General features: G+C 38.6%; 1 long non-coding RNA gene across 36 annotated transcripts in view; it reads left to right on the forward strand.

The window, feature by feature from the left end:
- The window catches only part of LOC121472214, a 322,481-nt gene that overhangs the window by 38,545 nt on the left and 268,444 nt on the right, over positions 1 to 15,492 (forward strand). For all 36 annotated transcript variants that reach the window (XR_005982807.1, XR_005982816.1, XR_005982801.1 and 33 more), the window contains exons 2-3: positions 3,068 to 3,199; positions 6,664 to 6,733. This is a non-coding gene — a long non-coding RNA (uncharacterized LOC121472214). The remainder of the gene's footprint in view (positions 1 to 3,067; positions 3,200 to 6,663; positions 6,734 to 15,492) is intronic.

Consider the following 15,492-nt stretch of genomic DNA (forward strand, 5'->3'; position numbering starts at 1 on the left):
CATAATTTTCTATTGTTATGTTCACTTGGATCTTTAGAGATCAGTACCGATGCCAGTTTGAATTCCAATTTTAAGAAAGCCTCAAATTTTACCGAACCTAAATTCTGTCTGCCAAATCAGAGTTGGGGAAGTATTTGGATTTAGGATTATTTGGAATTGATGTTTCTATCCCAAGAGAAGTTAGAGAAACAGCAGGATTTTTTTTTTTTTGGCTTAGGAAGTTTCTTTCTGGAGGCCTTACAGGATGGCTTTTCATAGGGTCTCAGCCTATCCCTCACTTCTCGCATCAGCCCCCATATGTGACTTGAAATAAGTCACGATAAGTCCAGTGGTGTGTGCAGCAACTTCAAGTCCCCAGTCAGTATCTATACCTAAGACCCTCCTGGTTAGACATTCTCAAGATTTCCTTCAACATAAGGACAAGCACGACTTGGTGGGATGCCACCCCAGTTCGGCATTACCAGTGGGCTGATGAAGTAGTTAGATATTCCATGTGTATTCTCCTGTCCCTTTGCCTATGATCCTACCCTACCTGTCCCTAGAGTGTCTTTTAGATCCTTGTCATCTTTATGTTTTCTGAAATCCCACTGAAGTGTGAACTCCTTAGGGCAACTGTTTAGGAATCTTAGATTGCCTTGTATTTCCGAGGATGCCAAGCACAGTAGCTGGCACATAGTCATTGCTTAAGGAGTTTGATGGATGAATAAAGAAACAAAATTGGGCTAGTAGTGGGAGCAGTAGAGAGGAATCAGGTGAAATACTGCATAATCCATACCTTTTAAGTCAAATCATTTGGGGGATCCATTGTGTTAAAGATGGTGGTTGGGTGGCCAAGGCCCTGTACTCAAAAGGAGGAAGGGAGAGAAATGTTGGGAGTGGCTCTTTGGAAGTCCCAGCATGGCTCAGACACCTGCTGAAGGCTCTTGATGGGGGTGAGGAGAGGGTTATGGCATTGACAGAACTACTGTGGCTGGAAGTGCTTTTGAGGAAGAAGTAGGATAGAAATGGGAAGAGGTGTGTAAAGAGAACTTAGAGTCTTGGGTGGTTTAAGGGTTTGTTATTCCAGCATTTGGAAGCCAGAACTGCATCATCCTTCCATGTGTAAAGAGCCCAAGTCTGGAGATCCTGCTGGGGGCGTGAAAGATAAAGTGGAGAATTGATAGGCCTGAGCCTTTTTAGTTCAGTTATGAGGGATGCAATAAGATCATGTGAGTCATTTTTAGATTTGGATCAAAAGGCAACATTTCATGTATGTCTTTTTGCCCTGAGAGGACAGATGTTTTAGTAAGTATCCATGTACTCCAGTGTCTCATAGCTCTGGATTTTCATCAAGCATAGTCACAGATTCTCTAACTTCCCAGGCTTCATATCTCGAGATGGATGAATATTGTAGACAGATGTATACATCCCAGTATATATCAGATATTAAGACTGAGCTGTACTACTAAGGTACATGGCTTAATTTATGCTCAAGAGAATTGATACAATTTTGGGAAAGCTTTGGTAACCTATACTGCTCATTCCTTCTTTCAGATGGACCCCTCCTTTTTTTCACCTTGCTGAGTACAAACTGTATCTCAGGGCTTAGTTCAAACCCTATGCCTTGTATGACACCTAGGTGTATGACACCTAGGCCCAGGCCCTAGGGATCCCACCCTTCTCTGAACCCCAGAGTATTTGTTTATCATACAAAATGGCTGATATTTTTTGTACTAATTAAAGGAGGATGCCTACTTAGGGCAGAGGAATTAGAATATTTCTTTGAAGTTTCTGCATTGATTTACTGTTCATTATTTTTACAACTTTTTCATGAAGGTAATTCACATATTTAAAACATTGCAAAGGCATTATCACTAAATAACTGACATTTTACTAGCAGAGTTATGAGCACCTACATCACTGGAATTCTTTCCTCTTACTCTTTTTTTTTTTAATACCACTGACCAACTAGTGGAAGAACTTCTCTTCTTTGTGAAGCCTATGAGAAGATGCCTTCACATGGCAGAGAAATTAGAGAACGTTTCCTCCTGCAAGCAGCATAACTACATGGACAATAGGTTTCTCTCCCAGAGGTTTCTTCATGCAAAGAAAAGTAAGGCTGCAAGTTGCAATCACTGAACCAAAGTCTTGTCTTGGGAGTTGTGTGGGGCCTGCAAATCTAACCCCTCTCCACCCTACTGGGGTGACTTCGATCTGAACACACATTGCTTATTTCATCATTTTGCTTCTGTTATCCTTGGTGGACACTAGTTATAAACAGGATGGCTTACAAATGTCTGCTTGTTCATCTGCCAACCATAAGTCATGTCGACCTTTTGGGAACTTGGTTTCAATGTCTCGAAGGAAGTTATCTGTGGCAATTGTAGCCTGATGGCAAATGATAAACATCCATTTAATTCATGAAGTGTTTATTCTCCCTAAATACCATTGATAATAGTAAGGAAGTGCATTTGTGCATTTTTCAGTTCCAGAGTGGGACTCACAAAGCATTGTTCTTCTTTCCAGGAAGTTCTTCCTCTGGGAAATATTACTTAATAGTAACATTGATAATAATGATAAAAGTAACTGTTTAGTTAGTACTTACTAACCCTCAACTTTATAAAATGAATTCTCATGACACACTGGGTTACTCATGGTAAGAAAAAAGAAGCTCAGATAAAGTCAATGATGAAAAACAGGCAGCTGGTCTTTCCCCAGAGGTTGGAAAAAGTCTCCTTGAGCAACTGACTCCTCCCGTCTGCTCCAGGCCATGTTCAGTATGGAAGTCTGGCAGGATGGAATTGCTTGGAGGTGTTCATTTTCTCTTTCTGAATGCATCACTCATTTCTCCAGCTAGGCTGTATTGCTTTGAGATCAGGGACAGAAACTTCTACTTTTTTGCCTCCCCAAATACCTAGGTTGGTCTCTTGAAAAAGTCAATACTTACTTATGGGTGATTGAATTACTTATTTTTAAGTGGGCCATCCTGGGTGTGGTCACAAGAAAGTAAAGATCGCACAAGGTAAAAGCCTAAATGTCTAAGTGTCTGAGTATGTTCAGTGTAATATTTGGTGTTTTCTCCCCACAGCAGCTGTGAATACATTTCTTGTTTGTGGCCATGACTTCTATATTCAAGTACTTCCAAAGATCCTCCCAGTTGCTGAGGACCATTCTGCACTCCTGCATTAATAGCCCTCAGGCTGACCTGGGTCTGTGGCTGGTATGTACATAGTTTTTGTTTTTATTTTTACCCCTTTGTCCTCTTCCATCCTTATCCCTCTTTCTTCTATTTCTTAAAAATATAGCCAAGGAAAAGATGCAATTAGTAAGCTCCTTGCCAGAGCCTTCTTGGTTTTCATGTGGCTTTGAAAATTCTGTTTTTTGAAGGTGATCATAAAATGTGGGTACTGAGAATATTTGGCATTAATCAGGCAGTTTCATATTTGTGAATAAAACTGGTGAGAAATCACAGCTTACTTGAATAAAATGAGCTCCTCTTAGCTTAGTACCATAATAAAGTTAAAAAATAACAAAGCAAAAGCAGTTCAAACATGAATAATTTAAGTTTAATCCTGAGCAAACTACTTACATTTTCTTTGCCCCAGAATAGTAGCTAGTAAAGATGGTCATCTTTGGTTTCAAAGTAGCTTTTTAGAGTATACATAATTTTCCCAGAGTTTCCCATTTATTTAAGGCCTCATTCGGAGTAGGGAACTGTGCTAAGCTCTGGTCAAATTTTAATGCATCTTTAAAACTGAGTTTGATCTAAGAATCTTTGCTCTAATTTAAGATGTTAGAGATATTACAAAGCAAGAGGGCTGGAATTGATAAAAATTAATAAGCAACTGTTTTATTACTGCTTTTACATTTATTTATTAGTTGATTTTAGACTAACCTTATCAGTAAGTGGAAAAACGTAAGATGTAAACATTGATGTTCCCCTAAGACATTTCTGTGTGAATTGTGTGACCTGATTAAAAATATTACAGGTTGGCACTAAAATTATGGGCCTCTATTTTTACCACACACAGTGTTTGAGGAAAGTAGTGAGGGATAAAGAGAAGCTATTTAGAATCACAGGGTTGTTTGTACTATCCCATCAGCTTCCTGGAACAGTGGCTCTGTGGAAACATAAAGTCATGGCATTTGTAGGAGGAAAGAAAATATGATGGAAGCATGAATGGAATGGTTAGCTGGGTGTAGAATCTAGGATGTGGGTTATATGAGTGGTTAATTGCTTGTCTCACTTGATTGGGCTTTTGGAAAACTTGAGAAATTCCAAGTTGTTTTTCTAGTTGGGCTTGAAGAATGGGTTGACATTAAATTATTTCCGTATGGGTTTGAGAAGATGGCATTGAATTTGTGGTCTGACAAATAGATCCTTTGACTGGAGGGGAAAGGAAAATGAAGGAAGCAACATTTATGGAGTGTAGGTCATGAGTCACAGCCTATGAGGCATGGTGCACAGGTTTTATACACACTGTCACATTCAGTCCTGCAAATAACCACATGAAGTTATCTGTCACAGTCAACCAGGCTGCTATAAAGTACCATAGACAAGGTGGCTTATGAACAACAGAAATTTATTTCTTACAGTTCTGGAAGCAGGAAGGCAAGAGATCAGAGTTTTAACATGGTAGGGTTATGGTGAGGTTCTTTTCTGGATTGCAGACTGCTGACTTCTCTATGTATTTTAACACGGTAGAAAGAGAGCTAGTTCTCTGACATCTTCTTATGACCCCATTTATGAGGGATATGCCTTCATGACCTAATTATCTTCCGAAGGTCCCATCTCCAGATACTATCACACCAGGATTAGGGTTTCAACATATTTATTTTGGGGGGACACAAACATTCAGTTAATAGCAGTATCATTGTCTATAGTTAATAGATACAGATATTTAAGGTACTAAGAGTTTAATTGGTTAGCTCAAGGTGACACAGATAGTAAATAGAATCAGAATCTAGATGGTACCAAGTGGCTTGGAAAGTGGCTGCAAACACAGCTGATTAACTTAAAGATTAAGTTAAAGTATTCTATTGGATTGTTGTGCCAAAAATTATGTCAATGATTTACTTCCATCCCCATGTTCTGGTTTATTATTTGCCCAAATCAAAGTTGTCAGACAGTTTAAATCATGATTACTCAACAGATGAAGAGCCTAAGACCTGGGAGTTAACACTATTGGTTCTAGGACACTGAATTATTTTTTAGATGGGGAGACAGTTAATTCCCCTCTCAATAGACACCATAAAAGGCATTAGGGCTTTGATTTATATTTAGTTTCAACTATAATAAATGGCTTACATCTGGTCAGTTAAAGTAGATGATAAAAATATTCTTCACCTTGGGCACCTGGGTGGCTCAGTCAGTAAAGCGTCCAACTCTTGGTTTTGGCTCAGGTCATGATCTCATAGGTCATGGTCTCATGGGTTGTGAGATGGAGCCCCATGTTGGGTTCTGTGCTCAGTGGGGATTTGGCTTGAGATTCTCTCCTTCTTCCCCTCCCCCTACCTCCATGATCTCTCTTTCTCTCTAAAATAAATAAATCTTTAAAAGTTATTCTTCACCTAATACTCTTAACAGAGGACTTGATTACGGTTATTTATTTTCCTGAACTTTGCCCCCAGTTCTGATCTCAACTTAGAAATGGGAAAGAAGAATGACTATTACATATTTGGATAGTAATTAGTAGTAATTCTGCTGCAATATGGTTGGCTCGTTAAAAGTGATATACCTTGTTAAGTGTATATTAAATAGGAATAAAAGGCTAAGCTTCTTTCTTTTAATTCAGAAACTGCTAAGAAAAGAAAGATAAAGAGGGAAGACAACAGGTATTAGAAAAGATGAAAACCAGATGCCTTTTCTTATAGTAATGGAATTTTGTGCTTCTTTCGGTTTCCAAGTTATTTCCATTTATGTCTGTATGGGTTTAATCTAGGTGATAATTTGTCTAGAAACATTGCCTTTCAAGGGGTTATACCTAATTACAAATATAAAAGATGACTTGAAAGAGTGGTGGAACATCACACCAATACTCTCTCCACTTCCCAGTGGCAGAGGGAAGTGAAGGTGAAGAAATAAGTAGAAGACAGAGAGCAGCGAGATGCAAGGTGTGCTTCTGCACTTTGGTGACACTAATGGGAAATAAAAGTTTCTAGCTGACATTTGTGACATTCTTATATGGGCTCACCACTCTCCTAAGCACTTCACCTATGAGGACTTTGAAGAATGAGACAAGTCATCTTGCGTAAAGTCAATCTGGGATGAAAGTCAGGCATCGGGTTCAGAGTGTGCATGCTAAACCTCTGGACTCTCTTGCTTCAATACAAGTGGTGAGAGTAATTAACAACCCTTCTTATTTGGTCTCTATGGGAAGGTATTATCTCCATTTTACAGATGACATTGAGTTTGGGAAAAATTAATTGATCAATCAGCTCAATATCAGACAATGTAGATGACGGGGTATGATTTTTAGCACAAGTCTGTCTAATTTCAAAATCTGGGCTTTAATTATGATGTTGCTTAAAGCTCAAGGTCAAAAGATGTTACCAAGTGTTTTTTTCAGAAAGCAGTTTCACCTTTCTGTCTTAAGAACTAGACTTAGAGTACAGTGCCATGACTAGAAGATTCAGTTAACAGAATACTTATATTCGCTGAGCTGCTTCTGTGTGCTTGTTTAGGTGGGCAGGCCAGTCCAAAGGAGACTTTGATGAGCACGGGCTTCCAGGAGGACTGAGCCGCCTTGCTGCTGTAAGTTCAAATGGTAAATTAACCTCTTGTTAGCTCAGGAATGTTCTCTCATGGGCCCTTTGGAACCCATTTCTTTGAAATGTAATCCCATCTCTTGGTTTTCTGGGACAAGATGGGCCTAATTACAACTGACTTGAAATGGCAAACCTTACCTTTAGTCATAAAGATAGGATAGAATTAGCAATTTTATCTTGAAAACATGATGGAATGGATCGTATCCACTTAGCAATATGAAAGATGTTCTGTATTTGCAACTTCAAGTGAATTGCCTGTGATGATGAGCATCATAGTCTGGTTGAATGCTTATTCAATAATAAATCCACTATTTATTGAGCACCTATGATGTGCCTGGCTCTGTGCTAGAGTCAAGATGCCAGAGAAATACAGTTCCTTCTGATCACTGGCCAAAGGGGGCCTAGGGATTGGAAACATACACATTCCCTGGGTACCTAGGGACAAGAATTAGCTGTGGTTTCCCTTTCTAGGAATATGGGAGCTCTACAAAGAGATAGAGAACTGAAGAGCCTAAGATCTCTTTAAGGAAGTTTAAGCATGTCTTCTTAGGATTGGACCTTCAAGAAGGCCTGAATCTCTTTTACTAGACTAGCATTCTTAGATGGCACAGCTCTTGTGTTAATCGTCTTTGCATAGCCAGACTGTATCTGAGTGCCTGACATTCTGTAGGTAGACTATAAATGGTTGTTGACTACATAAAAGAAAGAAATTAAACTTCTCCCTCTGGCCAGGAAAGACTCAGAGACAAATTTCACTACGACCTTAACAGGTTTTTGTATGTAAGTATGTATTTGCATTGTCCCCCTCCTATGTTTCATAATAATGTCATAATGTCATTGTATTATAGTGCAACCCTTAAGGGTTATACTTTGCATTTTCCTGAATGTCCCTCTTTCTCCTATTTTTCTAGCTCTTTATTATTCCTGTTCTCTTTTGGACTCATTTTTCTCTTTTTTTCTTTGTCTTCTCCCTCAGCAACTTCTCTTCCTATTGGAGTTGAATAGAACTGAAGCTTAATTATTAATTAGCCATTTTAGTGGGACTATTTTTCCTTTGAAATACAATGTTTCTTCATTATGCAAAACACACTTTATGATGTCTTTTTGACATTCATATCTATTGCTTCACAAATTAACAGTGGAAAGTACACATATTAGTTGCTAGGGCTACAGTAACAAAGTACCAAAGACTAGGTGGCTTAACCAGCAGAAATTTACTTTCTTATTGTTCTGGAGGCTATAAGATGTTGGCAGGGCTGGTTTCTTCTTAGGTCTCTGTCCTTGGCTTATAAATGGCCATCTTCTCTCTGTTTTCACATGGTCTTCCTTCTGTACCTGTGTCCTAAATTCTTCTTAGAAGCATAATGGTCATATTGGATTAGGACCCCCCCCTAATGACCTCATTTTAACTTAATTACCTCTTTAAAGACCTCATCTCTAAATACAGTCACATTCTGAGATACGGGGGTAAGGACTTCAACATATGAATTTTGGGAGAACAAAGTTCAGCCCTTAACCATATACCTTTAAGTTTGGTGGAGTTTTTTTTTTTTTTAAGATTTATTTATTTATTCATGAGAGACACAGGGGTGGGGGCAGAGACACAGGCAGAGGGAAGCAGGCTCTCTGCAGGGAGTCCGATGCTGGACTCCATCCATCCCAGATCCTGGGATCACGACCTGAGCCCAAGGCAGGCGCCCAACTGCTGAGCCACCCAGGTGTCCTTTGGTGGAGTTTTTTGTTTTGTTTTGTTTTGTTTTTTAATCACTGATTGAAAGCAAAAATTGCTAAGGGTGGCTGATCATGAGAATCACCTGAGGAGGCCTATCTCAAGAAACAAGAAGTCTCTCAAATACACAACCTAACTTTACATCTAGAGGAGCTAGAGAAGGAATAGCAAATGAAGCCTAAAGTCAGCAGAAGGGAAATATTAAAGATTAGAGCAAAAATAAATGATATAGAAACAAAAAGAAATCAGTAGAGTAACAAACTAAGAGCTGATTCTTTGAAAGAATTAATAAAATTGATAAACCCTTAGCCAGACTTATCAAAAAGAAAAGAGAAATGACCCAAATAGATAAAATCACAAATGAAAGAGGAGAGGTCATAAACACCACCACAGAAATACAAAAAATTATGAGAATAATATGAAAATTTTTATGCCAACAATCTGGGAAATTTGGAAGAAATGGATGAATTTCTGGAAACCTACAAACTACCAAAACTGAAGTTGGAAGAAAAAGAAAGAGAAAATTTGAGCAGATTCATAACCAGCAAAAAAATTGATTCAGTAATAAAAAATCTCCCAGAAAACAAAAGTCCTGGACCAGATGGCTTCTCAGGGGAATTCTATCAAACATTTAAAGAAGAATTAATACCTATTCTTCTCAAATTGTTCCAAAAAAGAAAAAAAAAAAGGAAGGAAATCTTCCAAACTTATTCTACAAGGCCAGCATTACTTTGATTCCAAAAGCAGACAAAGACCCCAATACAAAAGAAAATTATAGGCCAATATCCCTGATGAACATGTATACAAAAACTCTCAATAAAATATTAGAAAATTGAATTCAACAGTACAGTAAAATAATTATTCACGATCAAGTGGGATTTATTCCTGGGCTGTAGGGGTGTTTCAATATTTGTAAATCAGTCAACGTGATACACTATATTAATAAAAGAAAGGATAAGAATCATATGATCCTGTCAATAGATGCAGAAAAAAGCATTTGACAAACTGCAGCAGTCATTCTTGATATAAATGCTAAACAAGCTAGGGATAGATGAAACATACTTCAGCATCATAAAGGCCATATATGAAAGACCCACAGCTAATATCATCCTCAATGGAGAAAAACTAAGAGCCTTTCCTTTATGGTGAGGAACAAGACAAAGATGCCCACTCTCACCATTACTATTTAACATAATACTGGAAATCTTAGCTTCAGCTCTCAGACAACAAAAAGAAATAAAAGGCATCCAAATCAGCAAGGAAGAAGTCAAACTTTTACTATTTGCAGACAACATAATACTCTATGTAGAAAGCCCAAACACTCCACCAAATAATTACTAGAACTAATACATGAATTCAGCAAAGTTGCAGAATATAAAATCAATGTGCAGAAATCTGTTACATTCTATGCAACAGTAATGAAGCAGCAGAAAAAGAAATCAAGGAATTGATCTTATTTGCAATTGGACCAAAAACAATAAATAGGTAAAAGACCTGTACTCTGAAAACTATAGAAAACTTATGAAAGAAATTAGGACACAAAAAAAGGAAAAAGCATTTTATGCTCATGTATTGGAAGAACATTGTTAAAATGTCTATACTATCAAAGCAATCTACACATTCAGTGTGATTCCTATCAAAATACCACCAGCATTTTTCACAGAGCTAGAACAAACAATTCTAAAGTTTGTATAGAACCACAAAAAAACTCCAAATAGCCAAAGTGATCCTGAAAAAGAAAAACAAAACTGGAGAAATCATGACTCCAGATTTCAAGCTATATTTCAAAGCTGTAGTCATCAAGACAGTATGGACTGGCACAAAAACAGACACATACATCAAGGGAACAGAATAGAAAACCCAGAAATGGACCCACAACTATATGGTTGACTAATTTTTGACAAAGCAGGCAAGGATATCCAATGGAAAAAAAGATAGTCTCTTCAACAGATGGTGTGGGGAAAACTGGACAGCAACAGGCAGAACAAACTGGATTACTCCTTTGCATCATACACAAAAATAAATTTAAAAATGGGTGAAAGACCTAAATGTGAGACAGGAATCCACCAAAGTACTAGAGGAGAACACAGTCAGCAACCTCTTTGACCTCAGCTGCAGCAACTTCTTACTAGACATGTCGCCAGAGGCAAGAGAAACAAAAGCAAAAAAGAACTATTGGGACTTCATCAATATAAAAAGCTTCTGCACAGCTAAGGAAACAATCAACAAAACTAAAAGGCAACCTACAGAATGGGAGAAGATATTTGCAAATGACATACCTGATAAAGGGTTAGTATCCAAAATCTATAAAGAACTTATTCAAACTCAATACCCAAAAAACAATAATCCAGTTGCAAAATGGGCAGAAGACGTGCATAGACATTTTTCCAAAGAAGACATCCAGATGATTAACAGACACATGAAAAGCTGTTCAACATCACTCATCATCAGGAAAATACAAATCAAAACCGTGGTGAGATACCACTTAAATGATGAAATTAATAACACAAGAAACAACAGATGTTGGTGAGGATGCAGAAAGAGGGGAACCCTCTTGCTTTGTTGGTGGGAATGAAAACTGGTGCAGCTACTCTGGAGAACAGTATAGAGGTTCCTCAAAAAGTTAAAAATACCTTACAATCCAGCAATTGCACTACTAGGTATTTACCCAAAGTATACAAAAACACAGATTCGAAGGAGTACATGCACCTAGATATTTATAGCAGCATTATCAAAAATAGCTAAACTATGGAAAGAGCCCAAATATCCATTGATGGATGAATGGCTAAATGTATATATAATGAAATATTACTTCGCTACCAAAAAGAATGAAATCTTGCCATTTGCGATGACATGCATGGAATTAGAGCGTACTATGTTAAGTGAAATAAGTCAGAGAAAGACAAACACCATATGATCTCACTCGTATGTGGAATTTAAGAAAGAAAAGAGATGAACCTATGGGAAGAGAGGAGAGAAGAAAGGGAAACAAACCATAAGAGACCCTAGAGAACAAACTGAGGGTTGATGGAGGGAGGTGAAGGGAGATGGGCTAGATGTGTGATGGGTATTAAAGAGGGCACTTGTGATGAGCACCTGAGATGTAAGTAAGGAATCACTGAATTCTACTCCTGAAACCAATATTGCACTGTATGTTAATTAACTAAAATTTAAATTAAAAAAAAAAGAGGGAGAATTACCTGGGGAGATTGAAAAATACAGACTCCTGGGAGATTCCAGATTCTCATTCAGAGGATCTGAAATAGGAATGGGAATATGTATATTTAAAAAACACCCTGGGTAACTCAGATAATGAGTGAGTTTTGAGAACCATCATTCTAACTGGTTCCTGGAATGTTTATTATACTAGGAGAGATCAAGTTGAATGAAGAAGAGTAGTTGCTTAGGAAAAAATTATAGAAGGATTATCTTTGGTGAGTACTTCTTTGGAACTTTGCTGTTTTCTTTCATTTGGTTCCACTTTTTTTCCCTCTGTTTTTTCATTGCATTACATTCTTGCATATACTCAGTAATATAAGATCTTATAGCAACCAACAAATTCTGGCCTGAGTTTTATGATTTAATTAGTTGCAACTGTTGGATTTAGGTTCCAAATAATTTCTGACTCATACACCATCTCAGCTATGAGTATTAGTTAGATATCTAATTTATTCTGTGTGTGTCAGTAATGTTTGAGGATGATGACATAAACAGGGATGTAGTAAAATCTGCCCTCAAGAATTTCAGGGGCCTTCATTGTTAGATTATCAAAGACATCTCCTAATGCTATGATATTATTACTTTAAACAAAATCATACCATTGGGGATTTATTATGTTTTTGGTTGTTTTCACTGGATTGTTGATTAACCCAGCTCTGGTGGCACACTTTCACTGGTAAGACTATGACTAAACCAGGGTCAGTTACCTACGTTTTGTGCCTAGTGGCTGCCACCTTGAGAGACTTAACATGATTTTTCAGCTGCCTTTCTCCCAGCACAGCTGGTTCTGACTTAGCACAGCCCTCCCTAGAGATTTTGTACCTGATTAAAACCAACCTCACCAGAATGCTTACTAGGATTCAAGGGCAGTTATACCCTATTTTTGTTGAAGCAAACCCAATAGGTATTGTCAACATAGAAGGTAACGTTGCTATGTAGCCTATCAAGAGATAATTTAGGCATTTAAACATGAAATATAATATCTTGGTTAAAAAAATCATGCAAAGTCAGTAAGAGGGATCTTTAATTTTATAGAAAGTCATTATCTATGATCCCTTGAGAGTAACATACAAAAATTGACTACAGATTTTTAAATTTGCTTCATGTTAGAGGAAGAAAAGTGAAGGAGGCAGAAACAAAGGAGAATGGGTTCTGTTGTTTTGAATGAGAGTTACAGGTCAACTTGCACTGTGGGCTCCAGATTATTAGCTCAAGTTATCTACTGCTCTTTAACTTTCTATTCATTTGTTCCTTCTTTTGCTAATTTCTGGATCATTTATCAAATATTTATTGAGTAGTTGCATGGAGTTATGAAGATAAGTAAGAAACTATGTGTTCTAAGGAGGCTCAAAGTCCTGAAAGAGAGGGACGCATGCACCAGCAGTACAGTAGGTGTGATGGGTGTGCAAATGAGCTATACCCAGGGTCATGAAGAACCTGAAAGTTGGAGGGCCAACCACTTGACTGGGGTAGAGTGTCATTTCAGAGGAGGAAATGCTGGATTGAGCAGAAAAGAGGAGAAAGACACTTTATTCAGAAAGAATAGCATGTGCAAAGACACCACAAGTATGCTTATAACTTTTCATTTCAAAGGCGGGGGCAGCCTATCCTCTTGGATGTCATTCTTTTTTTTAAATTTTTTTAAATTTTTATTTATTTATAGTAGAGAGAGAGAGAGAGAGGCAGAGACATAGGCAGAAGGAGAAGCAGGCTCCATGCACTGGGAGCCCGACGTGGGATTCGATCCCGCATCTCCAGGATCGCGCCCTGGGCCAAAGGCCGGCGCTAGACTGCTGCACCACCCAGGGATCCCATTTTTGAGGCTGCAACAGTGAGAACAATAGGAAGCATTGTATACTTCCAGATCTAATGAAATCTGGGCTGGTGGCATCAAGCGCAGGGGAGGAGATACACACCTTTTCATGCCATCTTTATTTCTAGGGACTATATTCCTGGCACTAAATAGACATGAAATACATATTTGTTTAATTTGATGGAGTTTATTGGATAGTTTTTTCACTTATGAAGATAAGAGAGTAAAAAAGAGAGTAATACATATCTTATTTGCCATGGGCTAATCTATGATAATCAAATCTTGCCTGTAGTATTTCTCTTATGTAAGTATAACTATCATTATACTGGAGTTTTTATGGAATCAGCATTCTGGATCAGAATATTTTATATCCACAGAACAAAGGTAAATGACAATCCCATCACAAGCCAAAGAAAAGATATACCCACACCCTCCAATCATGTGCATTAGAATTTGTACTCAGCAGTGATTCAGCTGTTTCTCTACCAGGAAGACATTTAATCTATAGCACTATTGCTTTCTCCTAGGAGAGAGAAGGACTCAGTCTTTGCAAGTAAGGACATGCATCTTTTTTTTTTTTTTTTTTACATACATCTTTTAAACTAGTGTTTGCTGGATGCCTGCTTCATGCTGGGCTAGAGATGCTGCCTGTGATGAGTGTGGACACCAGTTTATAAGGATGATTACAATATCTCTCCCATGCCCTCACCCACTCTGCCTTGAATTGTGACTCTGCCACTCCTCCTGTCCATTGATAGAGTCTGTTTCTATTCCTTGAATCTGGGCAGACCTGTGGCTTGCTTGATGGGTAGAAAGATGTGTGAAGTTCAACATTCAAGGTGATGCCTCAGGAGGCCCTGTGAGGGGCTTGTGCTCTTACGCTCTAGGAACACTGCTGTTAGGCAGAGGCTTTGATTAGCTGGTTGGGGACACACAGACAACCTAGCACACAGTACCAAATTTCAGACATGCAACTTATGCTGTCTTAGGCCACCGAGCCCACAGGAGCTCTTAGAGGGCTGCAGCTGTGTGAGAGACTCCAGGCAAGACCAACAGATGAAACTTTTAGCTAGATCTACACTAAATTCTTTAGTGTACGGGATCCCTGGGTGGCGCAGCGGTTTCACGCCTGCCTTTGGCCCAGGGCGTGATCGAATCCCACGTCGGGCTCCCGGTGCATGGGGCCTGCTTCTCCCTCTGCCTGTCTCTGCCTCTCTCTCTCTCTCTCTCTGTGTGACTATCATAAATAAAAAAAAATTAAAAAAATATTCTTTAGTGTAGACCCAAAGAATTGTAAGCAAATAAAATGGTTGTTGTTTTAAGACACTAATCTTTGCAGTTTGGTGCACTAGTGATTTTTTGCTGCAAACCTCAGCATCTTATTCTGGCATCAGGGTAGAGTCTGTGACCTTGCCTCCTCAGCGCTTGGTCCCCCGCCCAGTGGGGTGAATAGATGGCAGCTGCTCATTTATTCTCTCTCATGTTTATTATTTGCATTTAGCCTGAAAGGAGCTCTGTTCTCCAGGACGGAACTAACTCCAAAGCTCTTCAAGAACAGGAAAAGGAGTCCATCACACACAGCCAAATGGAGCTTGTCCTAAATAGAGGCACACAGACTGAGAGTTGAGGGATATGTGAACTCATTTAGCCTCACTCCCTCATTTTGCATTCAGACCAGGATGAAATGACTTGCTGGAGTCCTCACAGCCCGTTAGTGCACACAGTCAGCACAAGGACCATCATCTCTTGACTACTAATCTTACACTTCTTTGAACATTATTTGAACATACAAATTTGAACTTTTAAACTTGAATGGCTTTTTTGAGCAAGGGGAGAAGCTAATCACTTCCAAGTATGATTTTAGAATTACCAGAAAGGCCTTCAAAGGCAAAAATGCCTCTGAAATCCAGGTGCTGTTTACTGGGGAGTAGGTGGGCCTGACTTTGGCTGTCCCCTGACTCCAAATGGCACACTACATTAACAA

Source organism: Vulpes lagopus, chromosome 1 (genome assembly GCF_018345385.1).
Source record: "Vulpes lagopus strain Blue_001 chromosome 1, ASM1834538v1, whole genome shotgun sequence".
Taxonomy (NCBI): Eukaryota; Metazoa; Chordata; class Mammalia; order Carnivora; family Canidae; genus Vulpes; species Vulpes lagopus.